The 21,807-nt window shown below is 40.6% G+C and overlaps 1 long non-coding RNA gene across 1 annotated transcript; it reads right to left on the bottom strand.

Annotated features, from left to right (window-relative positions):
• Nucleotides 1-15,148: 15,148 nt before the first annotated feature.
• LOC107820572 (uncharacterized) lies at nt 15,149-17,191 on the bottom strand. The gene is made up of 2 exons (XR_001655949.2): nt 16,722-17,191; nt 15,149-15,381 (listed from the first exon to the last, which is right to left on the bottom strand). It is a non-coding gene; the product is annotated as an uncharacterized LOC107820572 (long non-coding RNA).
• Between the last annotated feature and the right edge of the window lie 4,616 nt (nt 17,192-21,807).

Here is a 21,807-nt window from a genome sequence, read left to right as displayed (position 1 = left end):
CAGAATTTTTGACCCATCTTTCCCATCATCTTTTCAAAGTATATCCCTTCCTAAGCTTTGATGAAATACTTGGTAAATTCACTGTCGTCCAGCGGAGGTTGTATGTGACGACCCGACCGGTCGTCTTAAGAATTAATGCCCTGATCCCCTATTAACTGCTTTCCCCAAGTTTATTTCTACTATTTTGATTTGCCGGAATGTTCGGTTTTGAGTTTCAAAGATTTTTGGGACACTTAGTCCCTAAATGAGAGCTTAAGTGTTGGAAAGTTGACCGTAGTCAGAATAGTGTGAAGACGGCCTCAGAATGGAAATTCGATGGTTCTGTTAGCTCCGTTGGGTGATTTCAGGCTTAGGTGCGTGTTCGGATTGTATTTTGGAGGTCCGTAGCTAATTTAGGGTTGAAATCACTAAAGTTGAATTTTGAAGTTTCCGATTCGATAGTGAGATTTTAATCCTAGGGTCGGAATGGAATTTCGGAAGTTGGAGTAGCTCCGTAGTGTTGAATGTGATGTGTGTGCAAAATTTCAGGTCATTCGGACGAGGTTTGATAAATGTTTTGATCGAAAGCGTATTTTTAGAGTTTTTGGAATTCTTAGGCTTGAATCCGATGAAAAATAGGTGTTTTGACATTGTTTTGAGCATTGGAACAAGTTTGAATGATGTTTTAGGATTGGTTGAGGTTCCGGGGGCCTTGGGATGATTTCAGATGGATGTCAGAAGGATTTTGGAGTTAGAGTTGTAGCTTTAGCTGCTGGTTCTGTCATAACCGCACCTGCGGTTTGGGTCCCGCAGGTGCGGCACTGCAGAAGCGGCTCATCAGTCACAGAAGCGGAAGTGAGGAAGGGGCCAGAGTCCGCAAATGCGGTCAGGTAACCGTAGAAGCGGCACCATATTTGCGGTAATGTAGTCGCATGTGCGGAAAGTCCTCCTTAAGTGAGAAGTTGCAGATGCGACCTTTGGTCCGTAAAAGTGGGACCACATATGCGGAAACAGCTGGGCAGCAATATGAAATTTCGAGAATTTAGTTTCAAAAGTTGGAAATTCGAATTGGAGCTCGGGAGAGGGCGATTTTGAGAGAAAATTAAAGAGGATATCATTGAGTAACGATTCTTTAACCCTTTCTAGTTATATTCCATCAATCTATAGTTAGTTTCATCATTTAATTTCGGATTGGAGATGAAAATTGGGGAAAAGTTGGAAGAAAGTTCTTAGACTAAGAATTTAACTTTTGATTGGGAATTTGACCTTAGATTTGGATAATTTTGGTATGCATGAACTCGTGAGAGAGTGAGGATTCTGAAAATACAAATTTTACCCGATTTCGAAACACGGGCCCAAGGGCGTTTTGTTCATTTTACCTAATTTCGCATATTAACTTAGAATTTAATTGTAGAATCAGTTACTTGAAGTGTTATTTATATTATGAAATTGAATTGAATAGATTTGGGCCATTTGGAGTCGAATACTTGTGGCAAGAACGTGGTCTCAGGTGATTTGAGCCGGTCGAGATAAGTGGCTTGTCTAGCCTTGCGTGTGGGACTTTCCCTTAGGATTGATATTGTGGTAATTGAAATACCTTGTACGTGACGTGTCGAGTGTGTACTTGTGCTCATTGTTGAAAATTCGGTTTTCATTAAGTAACTTTAATTGTGTTTTCCCTTTCTATTTATTCTACTTGCACTTTTAAACCTGTTGTTAGTTAGAGAAACATGTCTAATTGACTTAATTGCTTTATTTGCTTTAACTACCTTATTTGTATTACGTGAAGCATGCTAGGTTAGAATTGTCTGTGTTACCTTGTTATGAAGTTGTGTTTATTTGAGTATTCCTTGTGCCATTGTTGTGTGTTTTACTTTGGGACTACGGGACGACATCCTAGGAGATCCCTTGTATGCATTTACGATTTGAGCTAAAGTGCGGGATATCGAAAGATCTCCAGCACGTACATTGAGGATACCAAGAGATCCTCGGGATACCAAGAGATCCCTATCATACATTGAGGATACCAAGAGATCTCTGGCATATATTGAGGATACCGAGAGATCCTCAGGATACCAAGAGATCCCTAGCATATATTGAGGATATCGAGAGATCCTCGGGATACCAAGAGATCTCTGACATATATTGCGGGTACTAAGAGATCCTCGGGATACTGAGAGATCCCCGGTTATGTCCTTGTGATTGTTTGCCTCTATTTCAGTTATTGAATTCCTTGTTTTCCTGTATTAAATTCTTATCGTTAGTTTTCGACTGTACTGCTTATCTTATACTGTCATGTCTTATATTCTTTATTTTATCTCAGTAGGGCCCTGACCTTCCTCGTCATTACCCGACCGAGGTTAGGCTTGGCACTTACTGAGTACCGCTGTGGTGTACTCATGCCCCTTCTGCACATGTTTTTCCATGTGCAGATCCAGGTACTTTCACTTTGTCTTGTCATCCTTGAGGCGAGGTGCTTTTGTAGAGACTTCGAGGTATATCTGCCGCATCCGCAGACCGAGGAGTCCCTTTCTATCTTTCTGTAGTAGTATAGCCCTTCTGTACTCCGCTTTTGGTTAGACATTTCTGGAGTTAGAGCTTCTTATGTATCTCTTAGCTTGTGATTCATGGGTTTCCGGGTTTTGGGAAAATGTATTGGTTTTAAGAGTTAATATTGTGTATGCCGAGCGACACTTTTAAATGTTGTTTTATTACTCTATTTCTATTTTAAATTGTTTTCTTTCGCAAATTTGGTTTATCTTCCGCATTTTAGGCTTACCTAGTCGTAGAGACTAGGTGTCGTCACGATGGTTTATGGAAGGCGAACTGGGGTCGTGACAAGTTGGTATCAGAGCTCTAGGTTCCTAGGAGTCATGACTCACAAGCCGGTTTATTAGAGTCTCGCTGATCGGTACAGAGATGTCTGCACTTATCTATGAGAGGCTATGTAACCATTAGGAAAATTCCACTTCATTTGATTTCCCTATCGTGCGAGATTTTTGACATCACAATCCTAAACTGCTGTATTCCATTCTCTCACTAATGGTGAGGACATGTGCTACCCGAGATGATCAGGCACCCGTGCCACCTACCGCATCAGTCAGAGGCCGAGGCCGAGGTAGAGGCCGAGGCCGAGGTAGAGGTCGAGGCCGAGGACACCCGCGCAAGCTGCCACCAGCAGTTCCAGCAAGATCCCAGGCACCGGATAAGCCTACTGCTACTACTGCTCCAGCACTTCAGAAGACATTAGCATAGTTCCTGAGCATGTTTGGTATGTTAGTTCAAGCGGGGTTGATTTAGGTTGTACCAACTACTTCACAGATCGAGGGAGGGACACAGACTTCTGCCACCCCTGCTCTAGAGCAGCAAGTTCCCATTGGTCAGGTTCCAAGTGTCATAGCGACATAGCCTGTGGTCCCAGTTCAGCGGGTGGTGAGGACCTCTCGCCGAGTAGAGGACAGGTGAGTCCAGGAGAGCGAGAGCAGACGAGGTCAGGAGGGAGAGTATAGAGGAGTGAGTAGACCTCGTAGACTGGGGAGACCCACTGGTCCTTATTTTGGAGGAAGAGTACGACATGGTAGAGGTTTTGTGGGTCGGCTAGCTCAGTTTGCGTCTTAGATTTCACACAGTGTTTCAGGTGTTCAGCGGTCTTGGATTACCCGTACCGCACAATTTCCACTGCCACGTCCTCCCAGAGCTTGTTTTGAGTATGGTGACACACGCCATGTGGTGATGGATTTCCCTAGACTTGGGAGGAGTGCACCTCCACAGACTTCTCAGTCACAGCACGCTCCGTAGAGTTCTCAGGCTATGATCACCGCACCAGTTGCTACCCCACCTGCCCAGCTAGCTAGAGGGTAAGGCCAGGCCAGATATCCTGCTCGTACCGAGGTTGTCACCTCCGATTCTGTCATCACAGGTATTGTCTTGGTTTGTCATAGAGATGCATCAGTTTTATTCGATCTAGTCTCCGCCTATCCTTATGTGTCTTCTTATTTTGCTCCACATTTGGGTGTACCTCGGGATTCTTTGAGTTCCCCTATTTATGTTTCTACTCCTATGGGGGATTCTCTTATTGTGGACCGCATTTATCGGTCGTGTTTGGTTGCTCTTAGTGGTTTTTAGACCAGAGCCAATTTATTGTTGCTCAGCATGGTAGATTTTGACATTATCTTGGGCATGGAGTGGTTCGCCCCATTATGTTATTCTTGATTGTCTCTCCAAAAATGTGATGCTGGCTATGCCAGGTGTACCGCATGTTGAGCGGAGGGGTACTTTAGATCACACTCCCAATAGAGTTATTTCTATTCTTAAAACTCATTGTATGGTTGAGAAGGGGTGTGATGCGTATTTAGCTTATGTGAGAGAAGTCAATATTGATACCCCTTCAATTGATTCAGTTCCAGTAGTACGGGATCTTCTCGATGTGTTTCCAGCTGACCTTTTGGGCATGCCGCCTGATAGAGATATTGATTTTGGCATTGATCTGTTGCCGGGCACTCAGCCCATTTCTATTCCTCCGTATTGTATGGCTCCTCCTGAGTTGAAGGAGTTGAAGGATCAGTTACAGGAATTGCTTGATAAGGGTTTAATTCGACCTAGTGTATCACATTGGGGTGATCCTATCTTGTTTGTGAAGAAAAAGGATGGTTCTATGCGTATGTGTATTGATTATTACCAGTTGAACAAGGTTACAGTGAAGAACCATTATCCTTTACCTCGTATTGATGATTTATTTGACCAGTTTCATGGCGCACGGGTGTTTTCTAAGATTGATTTGTTCTCAGGTTACCATCAGTTGAAGATTCAGGAGCTAGATATCCTGAAGACTGCATTCAGGACTCGGTATGGTCATTTCAAGTTCCTTGTTATGCCATTTGGGTTGACCAATGCCCCGGCAGCCTTTATGCATTTATGCACAGTGTGTTCCGACCGTATCTTGACTCATTCGTCATTGTCTTTACTGATGATATTCTGGTGTATTCTCGGAGTCGGGAAGATCATGAGCATCACCTCAGGAATGTGCTTCAGACTCTGAGAGAGAAGAAGTTATATGCTAAGTTCTCGAAATGTGAGTTTTGGTTGGATTCAGTGGCATTCTTAGGCCACGTGGTATCGAGTGAGGGTATTCAGGTGGATCCGAAGAAGATAGAGGTCATGCAGAGTAGGCCCAGACCATCCTCAGCTACCGAGATCCATAGTTTCCTTGGCTTGGCAGGCTACTACCATCGTTTTGTGGAGGGATTTTCATTGATTGCAGCCCCTATGACCAGGTTGACCCAGAAGGGTGCTCCGTTCCAGTGGACGGAGGAGTGTGAAGCGAGCTTTCAAAAGCTCAAGACAGTTTTGACTACAACCCCAGTTTTGATATTGCCTACAGGCTTGGGGTCTTATACGGTCTATTGTGATGCCTCATGGGTTGGCCTCAGAGTGGTGTTGATGCAGGACGGTAGGGTGATTGCCTACGCGTCCAGACAGTTAAAGATACATGAGAAGAACTACCCTGTTCATGACCTTGAGTTAGCTGCCATTATTCACGCCCTTAAGATTTGGCGCCATTATTTATACAGGGTTCCCTGTGAGATTTATACTGACCATCGGAGCTTGCAGCATTTGTTCAAGCAAAAGGATATAAATTTGTGCCAGAAGAGGTGGTTGGAGTTGCTGAAGGATTATGACATCACTATTTTGTATCACCCGGGCAAGGCCAATGTGGTGGCCGATGCTTTGAGTCACCGGGCAGAGAGTTTTGGGGAGTTTGGCTTATTTACCAGCATCGGAGGCCTATGGCGGTGGATATTCAGGCCTTAACTAGCCAGTTTGTGAGATTGGACCTTTTGGAGCCCAATCGGGTTCTTGCTTGCGTGGTTTCTCGGTCTTCCTTATTTGATCGTATCAGGGAGAGACAGTATGATGACCCTCATTTGCTTGTCCTCAAGGACAAGGTTCAGCACGGTGATGCTAGAGATATGACTATTGGTGATGATGGGGTATTGAGGATGCAGGGTCGGATTTGTGTACCCAATGTTGATGGGCTTCGGGAGTTGATTCTGGAGGAGGCCCATAGCTCGCGGTATTCCATTCATGTGGGTGCCGCAAAGATGTATCAGGATTTGAGACAACACTATTGGTGGAGGCGGATGAAGAAATATATGGTTGGATTCGTAGCTCGGTGTCTCAACAGTCAGCAGGTGAAGTATGAGCACCAAGACTGGGGGGTGCTTCAGCATATAGAGATTCCGGAGTGGAAGTGGGAGAAGATCACCATGGACTTTGTAGTTGGGCTCCCATAGACATTGAGAAAGTTCGATGCTATTTGGGTGATTATGGATCATCTGACCAAGTCCGCTCACTTTATTCCTGTGTGTACTACTTATTCCTCGGAGCGGTTAGCGGAGATTTATATCCGGGAGATTGTTCTTCTGCATGGTATTCCAGTGTCCATCATTTCGGATAGAGGTACTCAGTTCACATCACGGTTCTGGAGGGTCGTTCAGCATGAGTTGGGTACTCGAGTGGAGTTGAGTACAACATTTCACCTTCAGATGGACGGACAGTTCGAGCGCACTATTCAGATTCTTGAGGATATGCTCCGTGCGTGTGTGATTGAGTTTGGAGGGTCTTGGGATCAGTTCTTGCCATTGGCGGAGTTTGCTTATAACAACAACTATCAGTCCAGCATTCAGATGGCACCGTATGAGGCTTTATATGGGAGACGGTGTAGATCCTCGGTGGGTTGGTTTGAGCCGGGTGAGGCTAGATTATTGGGCACAGACCTTAGTTCAGAATGCTTTGGAGAAGGTTAAGGTAATTCAGGATAGACTCCGCACAACCCAGTCTAGACAGAAGAGTTACGCGGACCGAAAGGTTCGTGATGTTTCTTATATGGTTGGAGAGCGGGTCCTGCTTCGGGTTTCACCTATGAAAGGCGTCATGAGATTCGGGAAGAAAGGAAAGTTGAGTCCGAGATTTATTGGCCCTTTTGAGATATTGAGGCGTGTTGGGGAGGTTGCTTATGAGCTTTCTTTACCTCCCAGCTTGGCTGGAGTTCATCCGATATTCCATGTTTCGATGCTCCGGAGGTATTACGGTGATCCGTCTCACGTGTTGGATTTCAGTTCAGTCCAGTTGGACAAGGATCTATCCTATGTTGAGGAGCCAGTGGCAATATTGGACAGGCAGGTTAGAAAGCTGAGGTCAAAGAACATTACATCCGTGAAGGTTTAGTGATGGGGCCAGCCGGTCGAGGAGGCGACCTGGGAGACCGAGCAGGATATGCGCAGCCATTACCCTCATCTTTTCACTACTTTAGGTATGTCTCTATGCTCGTTCGAGGACGAACGAATGTTTAAGTGTAGGAGGATGTGATGACCCGGACGGCCGTCTTAAGAATTAATGCTCTGATCCCCTATTAACTGCTTTCCCCAAATTTATTTTTGCTATTTCGATTTGCCAGGATGTTCGGTTTTGAGTTTCGGAGAGTTTTGGGACACTTAGTCCCTAAATTAGAGCTTAAGTGTTGGAAAGTTTACCTTAGTCAAAACAGTGTGAAGACGGTCTTGGAATGGAAATCTGATGGTTATGTTAGCTCTGTTGGGTGATTTCGGGCTTAGGGGCACGTTCGGATTGTATTTTGGAGGTCCGTAGCTAATTTAGGGTTGAAATGCCGAAAGTTGAATTTTTGAAGTTTCCGGTTCGATAGTGAGATTTTGATCTGAGGGTCGGAATGGAATTTTGGAACTTCCAGTAGCTCCATAGTGTTGAATGTGATGTGTGTGCAAAATTTCAGGTCATTCAGATGAGGTTTGATAGACTTTTTGATCGAAAGAGTATTTTTAGAGTTTTTGGAATTCTTAGGCTTTAATCCGATAAATAATAGGTGTTTTCATGTTGTTTTGAGTGTACCTTAGGTTGGAACAAGTTTAAATGATTTTTAGGATTGGTTGGCAGGTTTGGTTGAGGTTCCGGGGGCCTCGGGGTGATTTCGGATGGTTGTCGGAAAGATTTTAGAGTTAGAGTTGCCGCTTCAGCCGCTGGTTCTGCTAATTTCGGATGGTTCCCGTAGGTGCGGCGCCGTATAAGCGGCTCAACAATCTCAGAAGTGGAAGTGAGGAAGGGGCCAGAGTCCGCAGATGCGGTCAGGTAGCCACAGAAGCGGCACCGCATCTATGGTAATGTAGTCGAAGGTGCGGAAAGTCCTCCTTAAGTGAGAAGTTGCAGATGCGACCTTTGGTCCGCAAAAGCGGGATCGCAAATGCGGTCCCTTGACCGTAGATGCGAAAACAGCTGGCAAAAATATGAAATTTTGAGGCTTTAGTTTCAAAAAATGGAAATTCGATTTGGAGTTCGGGAAAAGGCGATTTTGAGAGGAAATTGAAGAGGAGATCATTGGATAATGATTGTCTAACCCTTTCTAGTTATATTCCATCAATCTATAGTTAGTTTCATCATTTAATTTCGGATTGGAGATGAAAATTGGGGAAAAGTTGGAAGAAAGTTCTTAGACTTAGAATTCAACTTTTGATTGGAAATTTGACCTTAGATTTGGATAATTTTGGTATTCATGAACTTGTGAGAGCATGAGGATTCTAAAAATACAAATTTTACCCGATTCCGAGACGTGGGCCCGAGGGGCGTTTTGGTCATTTTACCTGATTTTGCGTATTAGCTTAGAATTTAATTGTAGAATCAGTTACTTTAAGTGTTATTTACATTATGAAATTGAATTGAATAGATTTGGGCCATTTGGAGTCGAATACTCGTGGCAAGAACGTGGTCTCGGGTGATTTTGAGTCGGTTTGAGGTAAGTGGCTTGTCTAACCTTGCGTGGGGGACTTTCCCCTTAGGATTGGTATTGTGGTAATTGAAATGCCTTGTACGTGAGGTGACGAGTGCGTACTTGTGCTAATTGTTGAAAATCAAGTTTTCATAAAGTAACTTTAATTGTGTTTTCCCTTACTATTTATTCTACTTGCACTTTTAAACCTGTTGTTAGTTAGAGAAACATGTCTAATTGACTTAATAGCTTTATTTGCTTTAACTGCCTTATTTGTATTACGTGAAGCATGCTAGGTTAGAATTGTCTATGTTACCTTGTTATGAAGTTGTGTTTATTTGAGTATTCCTTGTGCCATTGTTGTGTGTTTTACTTTGGTACAACGAGACGACATCCTGGGAGATCCCTTGTACGCATTTACGATTTGAGCTGAAGTACGAGATACCGAAAGATCCCCAGCATGTACATTGAGGATACCAAGAGATCCTTGGGATACCAAGATATCCCTATCATACATTGAGGATACCAAGAGATCGTGCAAGATACCGAGAGATCCCCAGCACGTATACTGAGGATACCAAGAGATCCTCGGGATACCAAGAGATCCCTAACATATATTGAGGATACCGAGAGATCCTCGGGATACCAAGAGATCCCTATCATACATTGAGGATACCAAGAGATCCTCGGGATACCAAGAGATCCCTAGCATATATTGAGGATACTGAGAGATCCTCGGGATACCAAGAGATCCCTAGCATATATTGAGGATACCGAGAGATTCTCGGGATACCAAGAGATCCCTAGCATATATTGAGGATACCGAGAGATCCTCGGGTTACCAAGTGATCCCTGACATATATTGAGGGTACTAAGATATCCTCAGGATACTGAGAGATCCCCGGTTATGTCCTTGTGATTGTTTGCCTCTGTTTCAGTTTTTGAATTCCTTGTTTTCCTGTATTAAATTCTTATCGTTAGTTTTCGACTGTACTGCTTATCTTATACTGTCATGTCTTATATTCTTTATTTTATCTCAGTAGGTCCCTGACCTTCCTCGTCACAACCCGACCGAGGTTAGACTTGGCACTTACTGAGTACCGTTGTGGTGTACTCATGCCCCTTCTGCACATATTTTTCATGTGCAGATCCAGGTACTTTCACTCTGTCTTATTATCCTTGAGGCGAGGTGCTTCTGTAGAGACTTCAAGGTATATCTGCCGCGTCGGCAGAGTGATGAGTCACTTTCTATCTTTCTGTAGTAGTATAGCCCTTCAGTACTCCCCTTTTGGTTAGACATTTCTAGAGTTAGAGCTTCTTATGTATCTCTTAGCTTGTGATTCAGGGGTTTTCGGGTTTTGGGAAAATGTATTGGTTTTAAGAGTTAATATTGTGTATGTCGAGCAACACTTTTAAATGCTGTTTTATTACTCTATTTCTGTTTTAAATTATTTTCTTCCACAAATTTGGTTTATCTTCCGCATTTTAGGCTTACCTAGTCGTAGAGACTAGGTGTCATCACGATGGTTCACGGAGGGCGAACCGGGGTCGTGACATTGTGCCTTGGCGACCTCTAACCTCCACCGATGTGCATATTCTTGGAATAGCTCGGATGGTTTTTTCTGCAGGTTTCCCAGTGCGAACCGATCGAGAGTGATCTCTGTATTGAATCGAAAATGATTTATGAAGTCCTCCACCATATCTTGCCAATTTCTCCAATTTCGCGGATCCTGTCGAGTATACCAGGTGACTGCTTCTCCCGTCTAACTTCTTATAAATAACTTCATCCTTAGATTCTCATTCCTCCCCACTCCGACTAACTTATCACAATATGCCCTCAAATGTGCGTGGGCATTACCCATCCCATTGAAGATATCGAACTTTGGGGGTTTATACCTTGCTGGCATATCCACACCCGGATGAATACACAAATCCTCATAGTCCAAACTTTCACTTCCTCGGGCAACTTGGAGGCTCTTCATTTGCTTTCTCAAGATTTTCAACTACTTATATATTGACTCTTCTTCCTTACGGGCTGGCTTCCCTCTCTATTTTGGCATATTGGTCAATCTCATTAGGTACCCTGATCGTGACAGGCGTTGTAAAGGTAGATTCATAAATGGAATATATAGGGGGGAAATACCGCTCATGGGTAGCGGCATGTGCCACAGGTATGTGCTGGTTAGTAGTAAAAGTGACTTCTTCACGAGGAAGGGTGTGAGTTACAATGGTGGTGGTAGGCGGGTTTTGTGGTGTCTAAATGTATCGTGGTATGTAGGGAGTGTGGATAGGGGGATTTAGTGGGTTTTGGAGGAGGGGGGTTTCTAGGGGTATGACTTGAGTGGTAGGAACTGAAGTTAGGGTGTTGTTGTTTTGGCACGATGTGGAAGGAAAGTGATCAAGGATTGAATTCAAAGAAGGGAATCGAGGTGGTTGAGGAAGAGTTGTCATGACCAGGTGCACTAGTTCCATGATACGTTGCACTTCCTCCCTTAGAGACTCCATTTACTAGGCCATCCTGGCCACATGTTCATCATTCCTGGTGTCGTCATTTTCCCCCGATCGCCACGGGCTGTCGGCTATGACCAGAGCATGTTTAGTTGGGTTTTCTGCGGCTAACATCTTTCCTTTTGACCTTAGATTGTATGGTGGTTCCTCCAGTTTTGGTCGACACAAACTAAATTTCTTTTCTTTTCGAGGATAATAATAAAGCAAAAGAGAAATAAGAAGAAAGAAAAGAAAAAAGGAACAAGATTCAGTTTCTTCATTTATACAAGCAGGAAATCACACAGAGCAATTAATTTATCCATTAAGGCTAACACGTTTCCTAGAATTCGTGGGGACCTCTCATTGCCGAAGGTAGGCCTCGCAGATATTTGACAAACATTTAGACTTGACACATTTAGATCCAAAGAAATTTTGTTATCATTGATAATTTGGACTGATATAAATGGGAACAAAGATTACATCCCTGTTTCATATAACTGCATAGGCTTGGACAACTTCCCTTATAGAAAGTAAAAGAAAAAACTGGGGTTAAGTGTACAAAGTGGGAAAGATGGGGAAATCAACCAACTCTAATAACCATTCCCTGAGTCATTTCCCATCTCCTCCACTTCTGCTGGCTCTTCTTCCGGATCCTCCTCCGGGTCTTAGTCAAACTCCTCCTCGTCATTGGTGAACTCTGACTCTTTCTCCGGATCTTTTTCTGGCTCTGTGCTGGACTCTATTTAGATGCACTACATTACCCGGTTATCTTCTTCAACAAGTGGAAATATATGATCAATGGATCTTGGGACCTCTTGACGGTGCATCGAAGTAGTCACAAGGTAATGTGGTAGGATCTCATGGTATCTTTGCAAAGCAGCCACTCTGTCCTCCAACCAGGTTATACCCTCTATGCTTGGCCAAGCCAGCTCATCTTCCTCGTTGATCCAGACGTAATACTCAGGAGTGCACTACGAGTTTTGACCCATCGGCATTGTAACCAGGTTTTTCCACTCTTCTTGGAGCCTTCTTATCTTGGGAATTGGAATCTGTCCTTGTACTCATCCACATATAATGTTGTTCTTGTCCATAGAGGCACATCTTGGATCATCCCGAACTGTTTGAGGACCTGAAGGGGTGAGTATTGTTGAACACCTTCAAGTCCGATCAACTCAATGAAGTATTTCTAAAGAGTCCTCAAGATTGCTCTTCCACCTAACCATGATAGCTTCCAGTTGATCCATTCCCTATTCAGGTTCGTCAGCATTTCCCTCCACTCTTCTTGCCCATGTGGGGAGACTCAATGTCTCATTCTTTTGTTGTGGTTGTGGATCATGTTGCTGACACCCACAAAGTAGTCGATGGTGGCCTCTCGCTGGAACAAATGTTCAGTAGCCCAGATCTGAAGCAGCAACTTGCAACACTTAAAATCATACCCTCATGCACATGCAAACAAAGCCCTCAGTATCTCAGCTACCATCATCGGCACCAAAGTGGCTTGAAGATTGCCACGGAAGGCCGCCAGAACCATAGGTAATAGGTTGATATTGATCCAACCCCGTCTCTACGGGAAGACCAATAGTCCCAATAGTGCCATTGAGAAGGTGATAGGCCTGAGACTCTCCCACGTCTCTTGGTCACATTGAAATTCTCCCGAATACCACTTGTAGCTTTCACAGTGCCCAAATCTGTCGAACAGTTGGTCGAGGCTTACCCATCTGTCCTCGATACTTCTAAGACTCCTACTAGTGGCCAGGCCTAAAACATCCAAGAACCGATAATCGGGCATAGTAATAGGCAATATCAGCTTCCTTCTATTGAATGGCAGCTTCGTGAAACTCGTGACGTCCTCCAGTTTCGGTACTAACTCAAGGTCGACAAATTTGAATACCACTTTATCCGGGTCCCAAAATTCTATCAACAGTCGAGTTAGCACCCTATCTGCTCGGATGTTCAGCAAAGTGGTTAGTGCCCCCAGGTGCGTCCGAACGTTATCTTCGTGTTCCCGGCGAATATTCTTCCACTGCTGCTTCAATTTATATGGCGCTTCCATTACCATGTTAATCTTAGGGATGTTTCGGTTGATTTCCAATTCTGAGGTGGGTAAAGAAAATGTGTTTGGTAAGTGTTTGCTTCGGATCTTTAAGTGTCTTGTTAAGTTTGTTTGTCTTTCCACAAAAATAATGTCATTAGGTGCATGAACCGTTGACGTTAGGGTGGGTTTCCTAATTGTGTGTCGATGCCAAGGATCGACTCACCTAAGGTTTATGCAGTATGACCTATTTTTGCTAGAGTAGAGTTTTTCCTACTTTTGAGTTGGACTGAAGGCTGCGAGAAATTATGTCAGTTGACCTGACAAAGCCATTCTCTGAAACTAGAGAGTTTGAAAAGAAGGTTCGGATGAGTGTAAAAGACAACCCTCGCATGCCATTATGTGTGAAAGTATATGGCCAAGACTCGATAGGAAGAACTGTGATGACAGTATATGTAAAGCACTAACAGACAAGAATGTAGCAACAATAAGCATGATAATAAATATGAAGAGCAAATAAAGCAGGTAAGCACTGTCACACCTCCTTTTTCACCTACGCCCGCAAGGGCATAAAGGAGTTTTTCCAATTAAAGGACAATCAGAACGAGATTTAGTTATTAATTATTCAGAGTCGCCACTTGGGAAATTAATGGTGTCCCAAGTCACCGGTTATACCCCGAACCGAGGAAAAATATGACTCTGTTAACAGTCCGCGAACCAAAAATCCGGATAAGGAATTCTGTTAACCCGGGAGAAGGTGTTAGGCATTCCCGGGTTCCGTGGTTCTAGCACGGTCGCTCAACTGTTGTATTTGATTTTATCTGATTTCAAAACATGTTCTAGCTTATGTGCTTTTTAATTTTAAACCACTTTTATTATTATTATTTTAACGAGAATTGCAACGTCGTGAAAATACGTCTCGAACCACGTCACATAAATGCACCCGTGGTTGTTGACATATTTCGACTTCGTTGAGATTCGAATTTGGGTCACATAAATGCGCACCCGAGTTTAGGAAGGTGAATTATTAAAAACGCATCCAAAGTGTCTAACGCGCTATCATCTTTAGGGAAGGCCGTGAAATTCGCTAAACGGCCCATCTCGAATTCTAAGTATTTCATTATAACTAATTATTGAGGGCCCCGCAATTTATGTGTTTTGTTCAGCGAGGCTCGTCTCATTTTATTTTAAAAAGGCAGACTCTAGAGCTATTAGAATTTTCTATTTTTTATTTGTCTCTATTAATCAAGAAAAGGTCCTAATCAATTATTAGTATTAATAAACTAGCATTTGAAAGTGTTACACCGGCCGAAATTTCCCACAACCATGGACATTGGGCCTGAAGTTAGCCCAAATCAATCAAGCCAAATCGAACCGTCTAGGGAGCAGCTGGTCGAATCCCTGAAGTGGCAATCCAACGAATTGTTTAAATGTCTGCTCACTAACTTTACCCCAAACTCTCGTGAACGGGCTCCACTCTTCTGATAAAAGTAAATTAATATGCACTTACCTAAATCAATTGGATACTGACCCTCAAATCGTTCAAGAGAGTAATTATGTCGTCCTGATTTTAAAAATGAACAAACGTACTAATAAATTTACTCACGCTTGCAGTTACAAGACAAATGTTATACCTCCTAATTTGTTATGCTTTTAAACCAATTTATGACCCAACTGATGAGAAAATAACTAAGACTAAAGTGAACTATTAACTCCGACTACTGACTCATAATTGTCAAAGCTACTGCATTACGAAATTATTTAGGACGCATGTTCAGCATTAGAATAGAACTCAACGTGACAACACACCAGTTCCAGCTTCACCGCAAACTTGAACTGTTTATGATTTTGAATTTTTAAACAGAAAATTGCTAAGCTAAACAAGCTAAATCTAAGTAACTACAAATCAACAGTCCAGCAATCTAAATAACACAGTTCTACCAGTTCAGTTATACATTCAAATTGATTGTATCGTACAACAACCAAATCACATAAAACTATTAAAATATAATGAGATTCACAAACGACATATCTATAGCCGAAGCTCCAGTTTTCATTTCATTTTCCAGCAAGTGATCTACATAGTACTGAGTTTCATGGTGAGTACCTGGAGATGTGAAATACAATAAGAAGAGGAAGACGATCAGCAGCAATAACAGCCACGAGTAGAAATCAATCACCAGTAACTTAATTCAATAGCCACGAAGAGTTGGATACCAAATAACACCCAGGCAATCAACCACAAGTTACTACACCCAAATGCAATTGCAATTTGCCCAGAAACTACAACACTTCTTCAACAATCGAGAAATAACCAGCAATCACTCGAAATAGTTTCAAACACCTTCAGATGTCCTAAACACTCAGGTACAGGACAGAACCAGAGAAATCCATGCTACTTATCATCCTAAATGAATTAACTAGTGGAATAAAAAAACTGAAATTGGAAAATAACCCAGGAAAAAATAATGAAACCATTTTTTTTTGTTTCACATTTGTTTTCTGATTTTTAATAGAAATCTAAGATCTAAAAGGAAGTTTTTTGAACTTTTACTAATTTGAAATTCAACTATAGGCTCAGATCTGTAGAGAAGGCTTTTGGGGGAAATTTTGGGTGAAGAGCCGACCCTTTCACAAGGCAAATGTGACCCTATTTATAGGCAAACAAACAGCTCCTTATTTTCCTTTGAGTCCCTTATGTAATTTCACCCTAGTCCCTTAGTTCTTGACTTGTGCCACAAGTTAATACAACACAATTACTGAAATTACATTAAAGTCCTATTTTGGAAGACCCTAGAAGTTTCTAGTTTCTACTACCATGTGCTACCCAATCCTAAATGTCTAAACTACCCTTTATCTAAGCTGAAAGTTAACCAAATTGACCCATCCTCTTTACTTCAATTAGCAACTAAGATTAAATACTAAAAGGGATTCCAGAAAAGAAAATCAACTAAGTCTAAACAAAAACTCCTAAAGTTGTATTATCCTAACCCATTAATCACCAATGTAGAACTAAAGTGCTGACCCTAACTGAGTTCAATTACTTGCACAAATCCTTCGAGATCAAGCCAACCAGAAAATTGACAAAACAAGATCAAACCAAACTAAAATGGAGCAAAAGTAATTAATCATGAAACCATTTTACTGACTGAAATCAAAACTAAACCAAAACCTAAAACGTTGCCTAAGGCTTAATCAATGGGAACTAAACTTAAACAGTTGACCAAAATAGACTTAAGCAAATTCGAATCAACATTTAACAACCCTTAAACCAACAGAACAAAACACAATCAAACTAAAATTAAATTTAACTAAAGAGAAATCAAACCAGTGTTAAGATTGAAAAAAAATCACAACTAACCAACAATTTAGGAGAATTATTCATTGACTAAATCATAAGAAGAAGCAGGGAACACAGGAAGATATATAAAAAAAATGAGGACTCACAGCTTGACTCGAATTCTTTGATTCAAAATATGACCATCTTGGGCATGAATTTGAACATCAATGACAGCGAATTCTTCATGAAGGGAATGAGGAGACCGTGTAGTACCAATTGGGTAGTTTTCAGAGACATTAGAATTTCCGGCCAACTTTGAACTAATATTCGAGCCATTTGACTGATATTTGAGGGAATCCAGTGGGAGATTCTAGTAGAGGAGAACTAGGAGAGCACGAGGTGTTAATTTGGGGTGGTTTGGACGGAGTTGTGTTGTGGCCGGAGTTTTTCGATCCAAGATTTGAAGGCTTTGGCTGGGATTCGAGAAAAACTAATATGGGTTTTGGAAAGAGGAGGAGAAGATGAGTTGAGGGTGTATTTTTGGGAGGGATTGGAGCTTCACCGCCGCCGGCAACGATTTCCGGCCGGCGGCGGACGACGGAGGCACGGCGGCGTTACAGAGGGAGTGTACGAGGAAGACGAAAATGTTTTTTTAGGTTTAGTTAACATTTCAGACATTTTTATTATCTAACAAGAATGCACACGAGCCGTTGGATCAAAAAGAATGAAGGGCCAGGATTGAGTGACGCCCAAAACGGCGTCGTTTGATTTAGCTGGGGGCGGACCGGGTCAGGGGGTTTGGGCCTGGGTCGGAAATGGGTTCTGGTGGGAATTTTTATTTGGCCTGAGGTTTGGTCAAATTAAAATGAACCCAATTTTGGTCTCTTATTAAGACCACCCTTTTTTAATTGTTTTTCCTTTTATTCCTTTTACTTATTTTTGTTTTCATTTTGTATTTTTGTATTTTGATTTTTTCTGATTTTATAGAAATGCAAGAATAAAGATAAAGTCCTAATATATTTCAAAGTTAAACTAATTAACTCCTACAATTGTTTAAAATATATTTCGTGACGAATTCACAATTAAACAATTAAAAATGCAAAAATGAACTATTTTTGTTATTTTCTTCATATTTTATTGTAAAGCAAATTAACCCCTAATTAATCCTAAAATATGAAATTAGATCCTAAATGCAAATATATTTTTGTATTTTTCATATGAATTAAAATGCACAAATAAAATGCAAACAATTACAAGAAAATAACACAAAATTCACAAAAATTGTAAAATAATAAAGAAATTGTTTTGTTTGAATTTCTGAGAATAATTCATATATATGGCAAAAATCACGTGCTCACAAGCACGTAATTGAAATATTATCTACAATTAAAGCAATTGTACAAATAAATCTAGATTCCAAATTAGTCTAAGTCTGCTAAGATCAGAACCTAAGTGAAATTCCCCACCAGAGTCGCCATGTTGTTGCACCCTATTTTGCAATAGTCAAAATAAGATTCAACTTGTGGTTTCTCTATTGTTGATAAAAGAGAGTTGTCACCTGATATTTAAAGGTATACTAGGGTACCTATTTAATTACTAAGTCATATTCTTTATTTAGTCTGCTAACCGGTGAGATTATGGGTAAGAGTTCTTGTTCTTATAAGGGAAAATTGTTAGGCACCCCTTTAAATCTACCTGAGATAGCTCCTTAGGACTTAGACTAGGTTTGGAATCAATTATTTATACTATGCCCTAATTAGTGTTCTAAAGATATGGCTTACCGTTTATTAGGACATAATTCTTACAAAAGGAGGGTGCAGTTTAAAAGGATAGAGATTAATAGAGGGAAAATAACATTATTATATATACACTTGAAAGAGCTTTTGAAAAGAGATATAAGATATTTGTAAAGTATGTGAAAAGGAGGACTAAGTTAAACACTTGTTCTTAAAGCATGAGTAAGCCTAAATGTACCTTGATCTTTTAAACTTGAAGAAAAGCCATCTTTTTGAAAATTCATTTGGGGCGGCAGCACTTTATATTTTGAAACAATTTGATTCCCTTTTTTTTTAAAGAGAAAGCTTGCGAGTCAGATCTGATTTTCTTTTTTTGAAAGTGAAAATGCCCTTTTTTGCTAATTTTTGGGGCTTCAAAATCTTTGAGATAAGAAGGTGAGCTAAAACATAGTAATGATATAAACAAATTGTAATTAGCGAAATGAGAATTAGTTACTAACTAATTCCTTTTTAAATCCTGTGTTATTTAAGGTTGCCTATGTTTATATGACATTAAGGTATAAAATAGAGCATGCAATCCAATATATAAGCGTTATATACACGTGAGATAGGACAATAACAAAAGATGTAACAAAATACAAAAAGGCAGTGGACTAAACTAGCGAAGCAGTAAATAATAATAAAAGGGTTTGGAGGGAAAGGATTGGACTCTGGTATTTGGGCCTCAAAGAGGAAGGCTCAACAGTAAAAGGATGGCAATAACTGACTTCAAACTTTCCAGAAAAATGCGGCAAGGCTGGGTTTTGGCCTGAGTTCCTCAAGAACTCAGCAGGCCCAAGCAAATGCACATGTCCAAAAGAATGAGAAGGTCATTAGATACATGCTCTATAAATTCAGCATATTCAACCATATGGAAATATATAAACAAAGGATTGGAGCAAAAATATAATAAAATATTAATACTCAAATACTAAGAGAAAATTATGCTATTGTGGTGGTCATACATGGCAAATAATTTATATTGAAAAATCTTTCGTTGTCATTAAATAATAAACCCCTAAATAAGCAAAAGTACCAATGAATTAAGGGATAAGGAGAGAGTTCTACTCAAGGTCGATGCCCCCTTTGAATTCCCCGACACTTCAAAGTTCCTAAGGGTCTCAAGGCCCAGGGCAATGCTTGTACCGAGGAGAGCGGCCCAACCTAGAGTTAAACTTCACTCCCAAATACCCCTAACCACTAACGACTCATTTTTTCCTATGGGTTTAAGTGTCAATGAGACCCTTTCAATGTAAACTAAATAATATAATATCCCCTACCATAAAAGTATACTTTCCCTCCTGATAGAATAATATAAGGATACATAAATGACTACATTTCTAACATCACATGAAGGACACACATATTAAATAAGTCAGATACACATGGGGGGGGGGGGGGGCAGAAAGCTTTACTGCTAAGGACCTGAACACTTGGGAGCATATTCAAAGGAATAGGTAAAGAACACAAAACTCAGATATGCAACAGCCCAGAAATAGATACTTCTGCCTTGGGAGACTAACTATGGGTTGATTAGCTTAGGTATTACCATCAACATTTGTATAGATTAACAATGCTACTTAGAAACTTTTAAAAGCATTAGTAAAGGTTCGGACAAACAGTTACAACTAGCAACTTTTACAGAGGTTATTAGAGATATCATAAACATGATCAAAACTCTTAATATGACTATAGATTCATAAATTTGAACATAGTATCCTAAGGTACCCAACAGGATCACATTCATAACAATATTAACCTTAAACAAACTATTATATCCAGTTAGTATCAATAAAGAACTTCTTATAAGATTTAAAGATCGGATTCAGTTCAGATTGTCGGTAAGGAGAGGATTGAGTACAATTTAAAATAAAAGCATGGGATCATGAAGCTAAACAGGGGAACATATAATATTTAAAATCAACTATGCACATATACTTTAATAATTATACCAAGGCGGGGTGAGCTTTACAAATCCAGCAATGCCATGAGGAGGTCAAGACAAAGAAAGTGTTATGCCAAAACAAACTCAACTCAGATATACGAACTGAGATTTTACATCTGAATATGGGGCAGTTATACTCAAGCTTAAAAATAGTCATAGATGTGTTTGTTTTATGAAAAACGGCTTGAAATATAATAGAATATAGACAAAAAGGTCACTGAAGTGCATAAGAGTTCACCTCAATAACACTGTTTCATATAGGTACAACCAACAATTGGATATGAATACAAGATTGTCATAATTACATCTCAGAAGCTATTCTCAGATATAACAGACATTGATATAGAGAAGGAGAACACTTAAACACTTAGACTTTCATGCTTCAGTTAAATGGTGAAGGATGCAAACTATGATCTCTCAGGTTTTGTCCTAATTAGGATTATCAGACAGTGGTCTTGGCCATAAGAATGCAGGAAAATAGGGTATAGAAAAAAGATCACAATAAAGGTCACAATAGAATTATTGACAGAAAATCTGAAGTTTTGACAAGCATGAAAGTAGTTAAGGCATTGGGAACTTAATCATGCAAACTATTAGGATCCAGAAATGAGAGTCATTAAAGTCATATAATAGGCTGGTCGATACCAATTTGAAGATATTCAGAAACATGACAAAGGATCACATATCAACAGCACCTTATCATGAACATGGAGATGATATTTTATGTTAATAATAACATCACAAAACGACTACAGTTAATAGAAGACAACAAGCATATTCATAACATTGTAATAAGATGATCGAAAGAGAAGATTTAGTGGAGTACTGACCTTCTCTAGGGCAGCAGACCAAACAAGTATTTCTCTTAATAGCTCAAGACCAAAGCTTCAAGCTCGAAGCAGTGAAATCCCTCAAAAATGAAAAAAGAGAAATCAGTAAGAAATCCTAGGATTTGGGAATCTCGGAATTACTCTTAGATGGTTGTTGGTCGTTTTTCTCTATTAGGTTATTCGTGTTTGGTAAGAACACTAAAGGCCCTATTTATAGTGCCATTTAAGACTCTTGGGCTTCACGGATTTAAAATTGTTAGTGGAAATTGATGAATGGTAGATGATACAAGCAAAATCGAGGGGAAAATCTGAGGAGATAGAGGAAAAATAATGAACAAGTTTACCGGAGTGAAGAAGGCTGACCGTGTAAGGCAAAACCCATAGGTCAAAACTCCAATATCTAGAGATAATTGTGTTTGACCTCTGGACTTCGAATAATTATGATGAGGCTCTGAAATGTGCTCGTGCATGCTCAGATTTAAAAGAACACGAAGAAAATTTAGAGATTTGAAGTTGCATCTTTGAGTCTAGGGTTTCAGATTAGGGGTTTCGAATTTAATCAACAAAAAATAGAAACTGAAATCACTGGCTTCATAACCTAGAGACAAAGCAGACAAATCTATAAGTTCGATTTGAAAGAGCGAAGAAGAAATCATGTCGCGGTGTTTTAAGCTTAGGGTTTCAAATTTAGGTATTTCAAATT

This window comes from Nicotiana tabacum, chromosome 10 (assembly GCF_000715075.1).
Source record: "Nicotiana tabacum cultivar K326 chromosome 10, ASM71507v2, whole genome shotgun sequence".
Lineage (NCBI taxonomy): Eukaryota > Viridiplantae > Streptophyta > Magnoliopsida > Solanales > Solanaceae > Nicotiana > Nicotiana tabacum.
Note: the sequence above shows the minus strand (reverse complement) of the source record. Positions and strands in the feature narration are given on the sequence as shown.